At 46.3% G+C, this 13830-nt stretch overlaps 1 protein-coding gene across 18 annotated transcripts in view; it reads left to right on the top strand.

The window, feature by feature from the left end:
• The window catches only part of MYT1L (myelin transcription factor 1 like), a 427780-nt gene that overhangs the window by 235378 nt on the left and 178572 nt on the right, over positions 1-13830 (top strand). For all 18 annotated transcript variants that reach the window (XM_078055898.1, XM_078055892.1, XM_078055900.1 and 15 more), the window contains one exon: positions 2812-2953. The gene's annotated coding sequence lies outside the window, so the exon portion shown is untranslated. The remainder of the gene's footprint in view (positions 1-2811; positions 2954-13830) is intronic.

Here is a 13830-nt window from a genome sequence, read left to right as displayed (position 1 = left end):
AGAATGGCTGGAAGAAAAAGGAGGAAAAAGGAGTGACAACAGCAAATTTGATGAGGAGGCAGAGAGGTGGGATCCTCACACATCGACTGTGGGAATGTAAAATGGCCGAGCTATCATGGAAAACACGTGGGCAGTTTCTTTAAAAAATAAAACTAAACATGCAATTACCACAGGACCCAGCAGTTGTCCTCTGAGCATTCATCCCAGGGAAGTGGGAATTTGTATTCGCACAAAAGTGTGTACGCAAGGGTTTACAGCAGCTGCATTCATGGTAGCCCAAGATTGCAAACGGCCCTGACGTCCTTCAGCTGGTGAACGGCTGGGCACTGGCCCGTCCATACCATGGGCCCTGCTGATACCCTAACAGCCTGGATGAGGTTCCAGAGAATTAGGCTGAGTGAAAAAAGCCAATCGCTAAAGGTTATAGACGTTCTTGACATGACAGATGAGGGTTGCAGGTGGAAGTGGGTGTAATTCTAAAGGGCGGCGTGAGGGACCCTTGGGGGAGGGGTGTCGTGTCTTGGCTGCGGTGCGGGACACGTGTGCGTGCACACACACACACACACACACACTAGTGAGGGCAGTACACCTGGGCATTCTGACCGAGACCAGTGGGATGAATCAGCCACAATGCCCTGCTTGTGGTCACGTCTTACAGTTTGCAGGATGCTGTCGTTGGAGGACACAGGTTAAGCGTGCGGGGGATCTGTACGTTATTTCTTCCAGCAGCATGTGAATCTGCAATTATCTCAGAACAAGAACAAAGAAAAATGTATAATTTCACATAATGACAAATGCCATGAAGAAAGCCCCATAGATTCTCATGTGAGGGACAGTGGATGAGGGGAAACGGCCAGCACAGCTCTGTTGAGGACATAGTGCGGCTGAGTGTCTGGAGAGCCCCACCTGGCTGGCGTTACTCGTGTTTTGCACCTAAGCTGTCTGCTAAACCCTCCACTTAAGAGCTCATCCTGGGAATTCCATTATAAATGATCACAAGCAGCATATGTGACAGGAAACTGAGTGGCAGGAGCCGTAGGTACATAATCCTTCCTACTGCCCCTGAATAATTGGGAAAAGGTGATGCCCTATAAGATCATGTCACTAAGGGAAGTCACTCATTAGTGGATCGTTCTGGGAGTTCTTATATAGTGAAAGGTCTGCTGTGCAAAGAACAGGCATTTCAGCTCACTCCATTCTATTTTCTAAATTCTCTTTTTAAGAAGAAATTTCTGTTTTACGTACCAGTTGTCTTAAATCGGAATATTTATATTCATTTAGTAAGAAGCTTCAAATACCCTTCAAGGGTGTTTAGCCGATAATCCATTCACCAGCGACTTTTTAATCCACGTCTGGTGAGGACTCAGCGGAGAACACGAACAGCCGGGGCGTCTCTCTTCCGAACGGGGTGGGTGTCTGGTGCTGTGTGAGCCCAGGGGACCAGGAAAGGCGCCGGCTGCCCCGTCCAGCGGGGATGGGAGGACGGAGGGGTGGCACCTGCAGGATACCTCAGAGGAAAGTTGGGGGCAGGGTGGGTGGAGTTCCATGTGAGAAAACAGAAGGAATTTCAACGCCCTGATTCGTGAATGTGTTCATGGAGAATGCAACGCGCGCCAAATAAAACCCGTCACTTTGTCCACAAAACTCTATTTTGTAGACGCCTATCACTTTAGGGAAAAACCTGTCCTTGTCCCAACTGTTTTCGGATGTATGTGCCCTCAGACTTCTCTAGACACGATGCTCTCCAGGTCTCTCTCCCTGTGACCTTCAATGAACCTGAGGGGTCCCCAAAGTGATGGTAGAACAGGAGATGCTTAAAGTGATATAGGCGAATTTCTGGGATCCCCAGAAGAGTAGGACATTGTGTAAATTAATTTAATGATATTTTATCAAAATGTGATTTTTAAACAAAGTGCTAGCAATACATCGGATGGAGTGACTTTGGTCATTAATGTCCTATCCTATTCATGCATTTTCAACCACCTAATTGGTTTGCTTTATGTTGGTTCATTTATAAGATTTATTTAAATTTGTCTATTTGGCATTCTTCATTTGTGAGAAAAAACATGCATTTTCATAAAACCACTCTACTGAATACCATCCAACCCATTCTTAGCCAGTTTAGTAAGCAGCATCTCAGAACTTATTCAGAGTAACTATAAATACTGACCATAGATTGGGCATAAAGCCCATATAAACACTATATTTGGGTGTAGCTTTATAGTTATAGCAAATACAAAATTTAAATTATTACTTAAAATTGCATTTTGTTTTCTTTTTTAATTAGCAAATATCATGCTCTTGTAAGATCTTTTCTGTGGAAGGACTGCCGCTTATGTAGGTCTTTTGGAAAAGGGCAAACATAAACACACACGCGGCAGTCGGCCGATGACATGAGCTGCGGGCACACTCAGACACAGCATACGTGCTTCTGCAATTAGCCCCTAAACCATCCATACCGTCTCCGTACTTTGCAGACACAATCACAAAACAACTCTCACACTGAATTTTATAAGAATTTGCTTATGGTTTTGTGTCATTTTCACATCACAAACTGTAATTTGGTTTTCTAAGGGACTTTTCTATTGTGAATCATTTATCAGGAATTAGCTGGTCGCGGCAGCAGGTGGTCACGTCCACCGTCCCGGCCCGCGGCGTGTTCTGCCTGCGTGTTTGGCCTGGTCTCACCCCCTCGCTTCAAGTGCATCAAAAGCAAGCAAACCGCCCCGAGAACCACATCCCTTTTTACGCAGAACTTTTCTTTTATTGTATATGTTAACCTCATTCCTCTGCCTTTTTATTCTTCCCTAGAGTGACTACATCTGGAAGGGGGAAAAAATGTAGTTATCAAGCCCAAACAACTGTTTGTGTCTCTGAAACTATCAACAACATCCGGTCAAGGACGTTCTGGTCGGCCCCACAGACGTATGGCTGTCCAAGGAGCCGCATAAAGGTAACAGTTCTGTCGTATTTTAGGCTTACATGCAGACAAATGTTTTATATGTTTACCTTGAAAAATCTTACTTCGAAAAAGCATAAAGATAGGTTTTAAATGCAAGATTTTTTTTAATAAAGACCACAGTGTCCCTTAATTTTAATAAACAAGCTCAATATAAAGTCAGAATTTATAATCTATTACTAAACATAGACTCCAGTAGTCTTCTATTATTCAGCTATAACATTATCCCCAGAATAATTTCATAGCCACATTAATAGGTCTGTTCACCCTTTGGCAGGTGTGCAGAAACTCCTTGGTGTGAAGCTCTTTAAAATCAGATCCGTATTTCCACTGTTAGTTCTGTTCGGGGACATTTTATCTTTAAATAAATTAAGCACGTCTTTAATTAGGGCCTAAGTTGCGCTGCCCACGGCCTTTATAGTTTGCTGTTGATCCTGGTTGATAAAACTCCTTGGGTGCCACTGTGGACCTTGAGAGCCATGCTCCTTGCAAAACTTTAGGTTATGGCTAAATTTCCTTTTTAAGCATTTTTTAAAATTGTGGTAAAATACAAATAACATAAAAGATACCATTTCATCCATTTTTAAGTATACAGTTCAGAGGCATTAAATACATTCCCACAGCTGTGTAGCCGTCCGCATACCCATCTCCAGAATGCTCTCATCTCCCCAACTGGAACTCGATGTCCGTTGAGCATCGCTCCCCAGCCCTTCTCCCACCCCAGGTGCCCGCCAGCCACTTTGCATCCCTGTGAATTTGACTATTGCCGGCACTTCATTCAAGTGGAATTGTCCAGCATTTGTCTTTTCATGTCTGGCCTATTCCACGGAGCACAATGTCCTCGAGGTCCATCCATGGTGTAGCAGGTGTCAGAACTTCCTTCCTTTTTAAGGCTGAGTAATATTCCATTGTCCGGATAGACCACAATTTGTTATCTGTTCATCTATAGAAGGATACGTAGGTTGCTTCCATCTTTTGGCCATTGTGAATAATCCGCTCAGAAGGATGTGCAAGGATCTGAGTCCCTGCTCTCAGTTCTCCTGGGTAGATACCCAGAAGTGGAGTTTGCCGGATCATATGGTAGTTCTATTTTTAATTTTCTGAGAAACCATCCTACTGGTTTCCACACCGGCTGCACCATTTTACATTCCCACCCACAGGGCACAGGAGCCCCATTGCTCTACATCCTCCCCAACACCTGTTATTTTCTGTTTTCTGGGGTTTTTGTTTGTTTAATAGTAGCCATCATGATGGATGGGAAGTGGTACCTCACTGTGGTTTTCATTTCCATTTCTCTGGTGATTAGGGATGTTGAGCACCTTCTCATGTGCTCAGTGATCATTCGTATGTCCCTTCTGTCCCCTGTGCTCTTGGGTCATTGCTGAGAAATCAGCGCACAATCCAATGTCATAAAGGTTCTTCTCTATATATTCTTCTAACAATTTTGTAGCTTTAGTTCTTCTGTTTAGGCCTGTGTTCCATTTTGAGTTAATTTTTGTGTGTGCTGTAAGTTAGAGGTCAACTTCACTCTTTCGTGTGTGGATAGCCAGTTGTCCCAGCACCATTTGTTGAAAAGACCGTCCTCTCCCCATTGAGTGGTCTTGGCTCCCTTGTCAAATCATTTAGCCATATATGGGAGGAGTTATTTCTGGGCTCTCTATTCATTTCTATTTCTAAGTGTCTGTCTTTTTGCCAGCGTCGGATTTGGTTACTGTAGTTTTGTAGCAAGTTTTGAAATCAAAAATTATGAAACCTTGGATTTGTTCTTCTTTTTCAAGATTGTTTGGCTATTTGGGAGTCCCTTCAGATTCCATATGAATTTTAGGGTGGACCCTGCTATTCCTACAAAAAAGGATATTGGGATTTTGATAGGGATTGCACTGAATCTGTAGATCACATGGCTAAGTTCCTTAATCAGACAGAAGTAGGGGTTTTCGTACTTTATAGTAGTGAATTTCCGTATCCCACTTAGGCATGTAACATTGCCTTAAAAAATTCTTTTTTCCAAATTTGAAAAAAAATTCAGGTTTTATTATTGGTTTTTTGAAGGCTGGTCAGGTGAGCAACGAGCAATTATATAAGAATGTTAAACACAAAGTTTTCTAAAATTTTCACTGAGGATGAAGATACAATTCTGTTTAATTTATTGAAACACAACATTTTGAAGGCTTTTATTCTTCAGCCGTTATTTCATAGTAGAGAGCCATCGATGTCATAGAAATTTCCACATAATTGGCCATCGAGGGTAAGCGTATCTGGCATTCAGTAGTTCTTTGTTCATAATAAGACCATAAAAGACACAGAAACTTAGATATTGTGCGACATCGCCCCAGACCACGTCGATATTAATGACGGGGGAGGTACTGTATGACTTGGTGTCACTTTCACCCCATGTGTCAGTTTTGATATAATGACATCTCTCAAGGACTGAGCCCCAGCTGAGCATCCGCACTGGGCAAGGCCTGAATTCCTCCCAAACTCCACAGTCGAAGTGATGAATCTTCCCATTTTAAAGGCCAGTAAAGGGAAGATTAGAGATCGTAGGTGACCGTCCTAGGATGGCATGATTAAGTGGCCAAGACGGTACCTGACCTACAACGGAATAGAAGGGAATTTTGGTAAGAAATCCAGATTTAACACAAATCACTAATTCCAAGTAGCCTTTACACTTCAGTGTTTAATCCAAGCCTGTTTTCAAACTGAATGAAAATACTGAGAAGTCAGCATTAAAATAGGATATGACAAAGAAATTACTCAGAAGGCTTCATTTAAAATACACTTTCCTGTCACAGGTACCAAGGAACAAATGGGTGTGAATCAGTTTTCTCATCAGTTGCCCATTTTTAACTCTGTTGAGTACTTAATTTATGTTGGGAATTCCTGTAGTCTCTGGAGGTATAAAAATGAATGAAACATGACCATTGTCCTCAAAGAGTTCAGAAACTGAACAAACATAAGGCTTGGTAAGGTCTGTGAGACCAGACCCGACGGCCCTTCCTCAGAGCCAAACGTGTGCCTCGTTTCCTTCTCTACTCCAGAGCCGAGCACACGCCCCAGCCCCTGTGAGGCACTCGGTCACTTCCCATCGAGTCAACAGAGGTCTAGATGAGATGATTTAGGAGGCGCAGGAGAGACTTTAACTCTGATTCAGGAGGCCAAGGATGTCTTTGTAGAGGAGGTGACCCCAGACCTGGGTCTTCAAAGGTTAGCCCAATAAATGGATAAATATAGGAGTGAGTTTACTCATAGGGGAAAATACAAAGCTCAGAGATGGGATCAAGGCACAGATTCCTGTGACTTGGCCTGTCCAGCACCGTATTAGGACAAAGGGCTTCGTTCCTGGTGACTCGGGTTTGGTGCTCATAAAACAAGTCTGTGTGCTGTATGATTTCTGCGGTCCACAGAGAGAGGGTGTTATGTCTCTCCTTTCCCCTTCAGATGGAGGGAATAGAGTGGTCCACCCTAAGGATCTGTCTACCTGCTCTCAACCCTAGAGACTGGTCACCGCTGTCTCTCATCGCCCACCCCTCTTCCTACCTTCAGCACCGACATTACTGGACTCAGCCGTCCAGATTCTAGCCCACCCCTCTTCCTACCTTCAGCACCGACATTACTGGACTCAGCCGTCCAGATTCTAGCCCACCCCTCTTCCTACCTTCAGCACCGACATTACTGGACTCAGCCGTCCAGATTCTAGCCCACCCCTCTTCCTACCTTCAGCACCGACATTACTGGACTCAGCCGTCCAGATTCTAGCCCACCCCTCTTCCTACCTTCAGCACCGACATTACTGGACTCAGCCGTCCAGATTCTAGCCCACCCCTCTTCCTACCTTCAGCACCGACATTACTGGACTCAGCCGTCCAGATTCTAGCCCACCCCTCTTCCTACCTTCAGCACCGACATTACTGGACTCAGCCGTCCAGATTCTAGCCCACCCCTCTTCCTACCTTCAGCACCGACATTACTGGACTCAGCCGTCCAGATTCTAGCCCACCCCTCTTCCTACCTTCAGCACCGACATTACTGGACTCAGCCGTCCAGATTCTAGCCCACCCCTCTTCCTACCTTCAGCACCGACATTACTGGACTCAGCCGTCCAGATTCTAGCCCACCCCTCTTCCTACCTTCAGCACCGACATTACTGGACTCAGCCGTCCAGATTCTAGCCCACCCCTCTTCCTACCTTCAGCACCGACATTACTGGACTCAGCCGTCCAGATTCTAGCCCACCCCTCTTCCTACCTTCAGCACCGACATTACTGGACTCAGCCGTCCAGATTCTAGCCCACCCCTCTTCCTACCTTCAGCACCGACATTACTGGACTCAGCCGTCCAGATTCTAGCCCACCCCTCTTCCTACCTTCAGCACCGACATTACTGGACTCAGCCGTCCAGATTCTAGCCCACCCCTCTTCCTACCTTCAGCACCGACATTACTGGACTCAGCCGTCCAGATTCTAGCCCACCCCTCTTCCTACCTTCAGCACCGACATTACTGGACTCAGCCGTCCAGATTCTAGCCCACCCCTCTTCCTACCTTCAGCACCGACATTACTGGACTCAGCCGTCCAGATTCTAGCCCACCCCTCTTCCTACCTTCAGCACCGACATTACTGGACTCAGCCGTCCAGATTCTAGCCCACCCCTCTTCCTACCTTCAGCACCGACATTACTGGACTCAGCCGTCCAGATTCTAGCCCACCCCTCTTCCTACCTTCAGCACCGACATTACTGGACTCAGCCGTCCAGATTCTAGCCCACCCCTCTTCCTACCTTCAGCACCGACATTACTGGACTCAGCCGTCCAGATTCTAGCCCACCCCTCTTCCTACCTTCAGCACCGACATTACTGGACTCAGCCGTCCAGATTCTAGTTGAGCTGATGCCGTGCAGCTGTTTGAACTGTAGATTCTCGGGATTGTTCTTTTGTTGATCCTGCTCTTTAGATTACAACTCAAAGTCAGAAATACTCCGGGGGAAGGGCCCCTGGTACCGACCGCCCTTGCTAAGCAGCGACCGTTCTTCCTTACCTGGGATTCTACCACTGTCCTCCCCGTGCCGTATTTCCTGTCCAGGCAGCTAGCCTCCTTTAGCGTCCCCAGGGAAGAAGGACTTTGGGGCTTGCTCTTATGGGAAAAATAAAAGTGCCATAGAACAAGATTCAGATTCAGGGCAATTTTTTTGTCCTAGTGTGTCCCAATTAGCCACTGTGATTGCTGAGCCGCGGACACCTGTGCTGTCTCTGCAGCTGCTGCTCTAGGAAATCCAATTTCCTCTGAGCCAGAGCCCAAAGAGAAAATCACACTCTGCATCCAATTTCCATGCTAAAGACTTTACTTAAAATAAAATCAATATCTGTTTCCCAAAAAATGTCCTGAATTGTGTTCTGAATGGCGACTATTTTAAAAGAAAAGCGTATTGTGAGTCCAGAAGGAGGAATCTGCTGAAATAGTTTGAACTTTATAAATCTGTGTTCTTTGACCCATTCAAATGAATTTCTTTAAAACAACTAACAAATACCATTAGGTTTCGTCCCAGCACTGCCAATAACCATTTGTATGCCTTTGGGCAAATCGTGTCAAATCCTTTTTCTGTAGAATAAGGATAAAGGGTTAAATCAAAGAAGATGTTTACTTGAAAACAATGTAAAGTGCACTTGATGACATGACGCTAAATATTTACTAAGTATCCACTCTGTGCAAGCTGGCTCTCAAAGTGCTACTCAGCATCCCCCCCTCAGTCCTCAGGACAGGCTGTGAAATTGTTACTATTCCTACCCATCATTTATATTAGAGGAAACTAATGTGCAGAGGAGTTCAGTTAGTAAGTGCCACAGATAGGATCCAAAGCTGGGTAGGTGTGTATTTTAACTTTCCAGCCAGCCTTCTTTACTGGGAACTGTCTCTGTCCTGCCCCTGAAGCCTATGCACACATTACACATTTTCATTCTTGTGTCTATTTCCGCATGTAGTTGCAATATATTATCTGTTTGTATACATAGTGCACTATGGGCATATATTAGCATACACACCAAGAATTTGCAGAAGGGCTGGGTTGCCACTCAATGTCTCTGTTTTGCCCCACTGGCAGGACACTGTTAATATAACTCACAATTCACCACCGTCTGACACGCTTCTCCAGAAAACAACCACGTAATCTGAGTCATGCTTCCTTAGGATCATCTCTAACTCATGACATTCTTCCGATTGTTTTCATAGTGATTCATTCATATTGCTGAGGTAATTCTCATGACTTCTGCTACTCTCCATTTTAACAATATTTGTTAAATGTGAGGTCATGAAATCTTCCGGATAGCGAAAAAATAAATGAAGGTGCTCGAGTTTTGATTTTTCTGGAATTTAGTTTAGGAAGCAGAAGAAATTTGCTTTTCTCATGACTTGTATCAAGGTCAGGGACCACTACTCTCTTGGAAAGTAGGATGCAAACCGCTAATACCTGCTTTCCTGCCCCACAGTGTGACAGAAACTGCAAATCATGAAGTTTCTTTCTTCCCAGCAGAGAACAATCACCTTCAGTCAGTGGGCGTTTTGATTGAAGCGAAGTTGGGAAGTAGGTAAGGTCATGTGGGACCGCAGATCACTGAGGGACTCAGATCTAGGGGCAGCCAGGCATCACAAAGGGCTTCAGACAGCCCGCGTCCACCTGGAGGGACGGGTGATCACCAGACTGGAGCTTCTCTCTGCGCTGGAGGGCCCCGGGGCCGTGAAGGGAGGTCAGACATGTGGGCCACCTTCCGTGTGCACGCACTCCTCGCCCATTGTGTGTGAGATTGGGAGGTACCAACGGTGCCTCAAGGCCCCACAGGTCCATGACGCCTTGGGGTGACTTGATTTTTCCACACTTGAGCTTCAGAGTTTGAAAGCCCTTTCCTGCTTTTTACCCTGGGAGTAGACTAGGGAGCCTTCCCAACCCAACGATGTCAGGAGAGCACAGCATTCCATCAGGGCAACCTCGGCTGCTCCACCAGTTCCTGACCTCAAAAGGTCAATAGTGGAATACGCTAACACTGTCCCTGAGATCACCAGTACCAATTGTTTTGAATAATTGACTGTGCATCACAAATTTCTCAAAAAAACCCAGAAGCAGAAACACCTCTGGAACAGGTGCCATGCGCACAGTATTTGACTTTGTGAGTAGCCCATGCCTTAGCAGCTGACAGTCAGAGGTCCGACACACTCCGCGGTTTACATTAGAGAACCACACCTCTCAGCAGGGCCCTTTGCAAACCCCTGTGGAAACTAAAACTATAATTATCCACTGAAACTCTGTGTCTGGTAAGCAATGCGTGTCCTGGAGCCTTGGTGGGAGATTTTGTGGTGGTGGTTTAAGTTAAATACCAACTTGGTTTACTACTTTTATATCTCTTCCTTAATAATACTTTATGTCCTTTTCTGTGGTCTTCATTTTTGTTTGACACAAACATTGTGCACCATTTATTTATAAAGATCTATCGTTAATATGTTTGGAGAAGCACATTCTGCTTGAAGAACTAGTAACATCTCCCATCTAAACTTTTTATAATTAAAACTCTTGTCTGCTAACATCAATAGTTCCTTCTATATGTAATCAGCTAAATTTTTGTTATCATAAAGAAGTAGTGTGTTGAGCTTTTAAATTTCCCTCCAAATGATGGAAACTGGTAATGAGTCACTATCCCAACTCTTATACAGTCAACGGCCTGTACTTAATGAGGTGGAGTCCGTCTGCTAACTCCCAGAGGGGACTTGCCACGTGGCCACGTTCCATGGGAGGTTCTAGCGTGGCCCCTGGAGGTGCTTTTTCTTTTTCTTTTTTTTCTTTTTGGGAAGAAATACAATTATCCTCCCGTGTGCATCTTCATTAGCCTTGTAGACATATTCTGATTTGGCCAGGATAAGAGTCATGTCAGCCCGTAACTCACTGGTAGGCTTCATGAGCAATTTACATCCAGTGTAAAATTCATGGTTGGAAATTAGTCGATATTTGCTAAAGCATAATGAATGACACATTGCAGTCGTGAAAGGGGTGTTACGAGATAATATAGAAGTTAAATGAATAAACCTTCCCTCAGCAAACTCACTTTTAAAATATGGAAATTTGAGTGCGTGCATTCTGTCAGTGTTGCCTTAATAAACAAAACAAATAAACAGGAAACAACCCATTGGAATACAGCAGAAACAGGTGGGCAGTGACTTGTTCGCATGCCGGATTTAACAAAAAATATTAGGTGAAAAAGGACCACAGGTATGGGAAGATATTTCAGAGAAGACATAAGCAGCTTTCATCGTGGGAAAGATGCTCGACCTCATTAACGCCGTAAATTCATGGCAGAGTTATGATGTCACGGCGCCGCGTCCCTACTGGGCAGCAGTGATCACACAGCGGTACTGGGGAGTACGGCTTGCAGACAGTCATTCACAGTATCACTGTCTCACTGAGCTTGGAAGGGGTGTGCCCTTCACACCAGCGACTGTGCTTCTAGAGACTCAGTGGAGGGAAGTCACGCGCGTGACGTGTTCATAAAGCTGCAGCAAGTGAGCACAGCCTCTGCAGGGCCCCTCAACCGGCTCCAGGACCTGGACCGGCTCTGTGGCTCTGCAGGTCTCGGCTCCCTCTTCTGTATGTCAGGAACCGGACGCGAACCTGGGGGGGTTGTGGTGAGGCCTGAATTAATTAAGTGGCATGTGTCACATTGCGAGCATTTAGGAGAGTTGGATATTTTTATGACGCACATTGTGGACTTATTTGTAAGACTGGATTTTGGAAGCAAGTTAGCTGTTCATCCCCGGAAGTCTGATTAAATAAATTACGTTGTATTTATACAATAGAACAGTATGAATTAATTTTTTAAATGAAGGAGCTGATATGAACTTAGCCCAACATGTATTGTGAAATGAAAAATTGCAGGGTGCAAAACTGAGTGCACGGGGGTACCACAAGTGTATCTGAAAGCATGTTTATACACAGAGTCATACGCTTGTCAGTGTATCGAACGTCAGGGGAGGGAGGCACGAGGTCCCACAGAGGAAGGCATTAGACCACATGGGGAGGAAGAACGCTGTCCCGTGTGCATGCATGTTCCGCTTTAAAGTCATCTACTTTTATATCCACCGAGTGTTCATGGAGAGACTGTGTGTGAGCCCCCGTGCAGAACCTGCGAAGGATCCCTAAGAGATGCCAGACAGCCGAGCTGGGGGATCTGACGAACTCCCACAGGGCTTGGGGGGGCTCTGCGAAAGGTTCCAAGTGGACAGGGGTGCAGTCATGGGAAAAGGGTGCGCCGGGTAATGTCCATGCCAAACTCAGAGACAGGCCAGGCTCCTGGAAGGAGAAGGTGTCCGGAGGTCCTGACAATTCAGCAAACTGTGAGAGTAGTAGAGACACGATGTCCGCCAGCAGGAGGCGCTGTGGCAAGAAAGCAGGTCTTATCTGGAGAGGGGCGATCTGTCTAATTTCTGATGTAGGAGCAAAGGCACTGTGGCAAGAAAGCAGGTCTTATCTGGAGAGGGGCGATCTGTCTAATTTCTGATGTGTGCATAGTGCAACTGTATGAGCAAGGGACAGGGAAAGGGGGACAGCTGAACTGATTACAACACATCACCTGCGGTCCTAGGAACGCATGTCAAACCATGAGAGGCAGGGAGGACCATGCACGTGCCATGGGGCTCTCCGTCTTCCTTTGCTCATACTCGGCAGCACGAGCAGCCGGGTGGCGTGGCGCGGAGGGCAGCCTTGGCATTATTCACAGCACTTGCAGGCCTGTGCTTTGTCCCTGCACTGCTCTGCGGGGACCTCCCCCTGGCCCCCCGAGGCCACCGTCCAAGTACTTTCGGGCACAATCAGTCGCCACCAGGCGGCCTGCCTGCTAGGAGCCTGCCCCAGAAGCTGTAATATGTGCGCAGTGATGGATGAGGCTAATCTTCTGTCATTTCATGGGAGATTTACATGCATAGCTCTCATTAGTGCTAATGGGAGTTGCTTGCATAAATCTTACATGCGGGAAGGTGAGGAGGAAAACCAGTTTTCTTTTATTCTTTATCGGTTCTCTTGCTCAAGGCTCTGTTCCTTCCGTCTGGGGCTGGCTTTGGCGTATTACCACGTGCCTTGCACTTAAGCTGCTGGTGCTCTTCATTTACATGGAAATGGACCGTAAACAGGGTTCTGAACTCACATGTTTAAACACCTCCTACTTGTGCCATCATCTTGCAAGTACAGACATCCAATTAGTGCAGCCGATCCAGCAAACTTCCATGTGTCAGTTGTACCTGCTGTGAATGTCATTCTGTTCCGTGATAACAGGGCTCGCATCCCAAAATAGAGGTAGGGGGTAGAGGGTTGGGAACACTGAGTCCTCGTTGTGAACTGAATTATTTTTAAAGTGACTACAGATACCAATCCTTTGTAAAGTGCTGGCCTGTCTATGAAGCTAGGGTTGGGTTTAGGGGGAGGAAGGCCGGACTCAGCCCGGTCGCTCACGGGCCGTCCCTTCCTCTGCTGGATTAAATGTGGGTCTATTAATAATCTCAAGGCCAGCCTTTGAAGGAGACCTGGCATCGTCCCCGGAGGACGTCTGAGATCCTGAACACAGGCTTCATTCCTCCTTGCGTCTGAGTGGGGGACAGCAGCCCCCAAAGCCTGCCCAGTACGTATTTCGAGTGCATCCCCTCTGCCCCTCCCCCCGTAGCGCTCCCAGAGCCTCGCGCGCCCGTGGCTGGGAGTCAGGAGATGGCGGGAGGGGGTCTGACAGTGTGTGTGGGTCAGGATGCGTATGCACGGCGGCTGATGAAATTTTCCCATGATCGCCTCAGGTCCATCTCTTTCTGATGGCGAGTCACGAATGTGTCGGACAGCCATAGCAAGCCCTTCTC

This window comes from Halichoerus grypus, chromosome 10 (assembly GCF_964656455.1).
Source record: "Halichoerus grypus chromosome 10, mHalGry1.hap1.1, whole genome shotgun sequence".
NCBI classification, from domain to species: Eukaryota; Metazoa; Chordata; class Mammalia; order Carnivora; family Phocidae; genus Halichoerus; species Halichoerus grypus.
The sequence above is the reverse complement of the archived record's forward strand: the minus strand, read 5'-3'. Positions and strand labels throughout refer to the sequence as shown.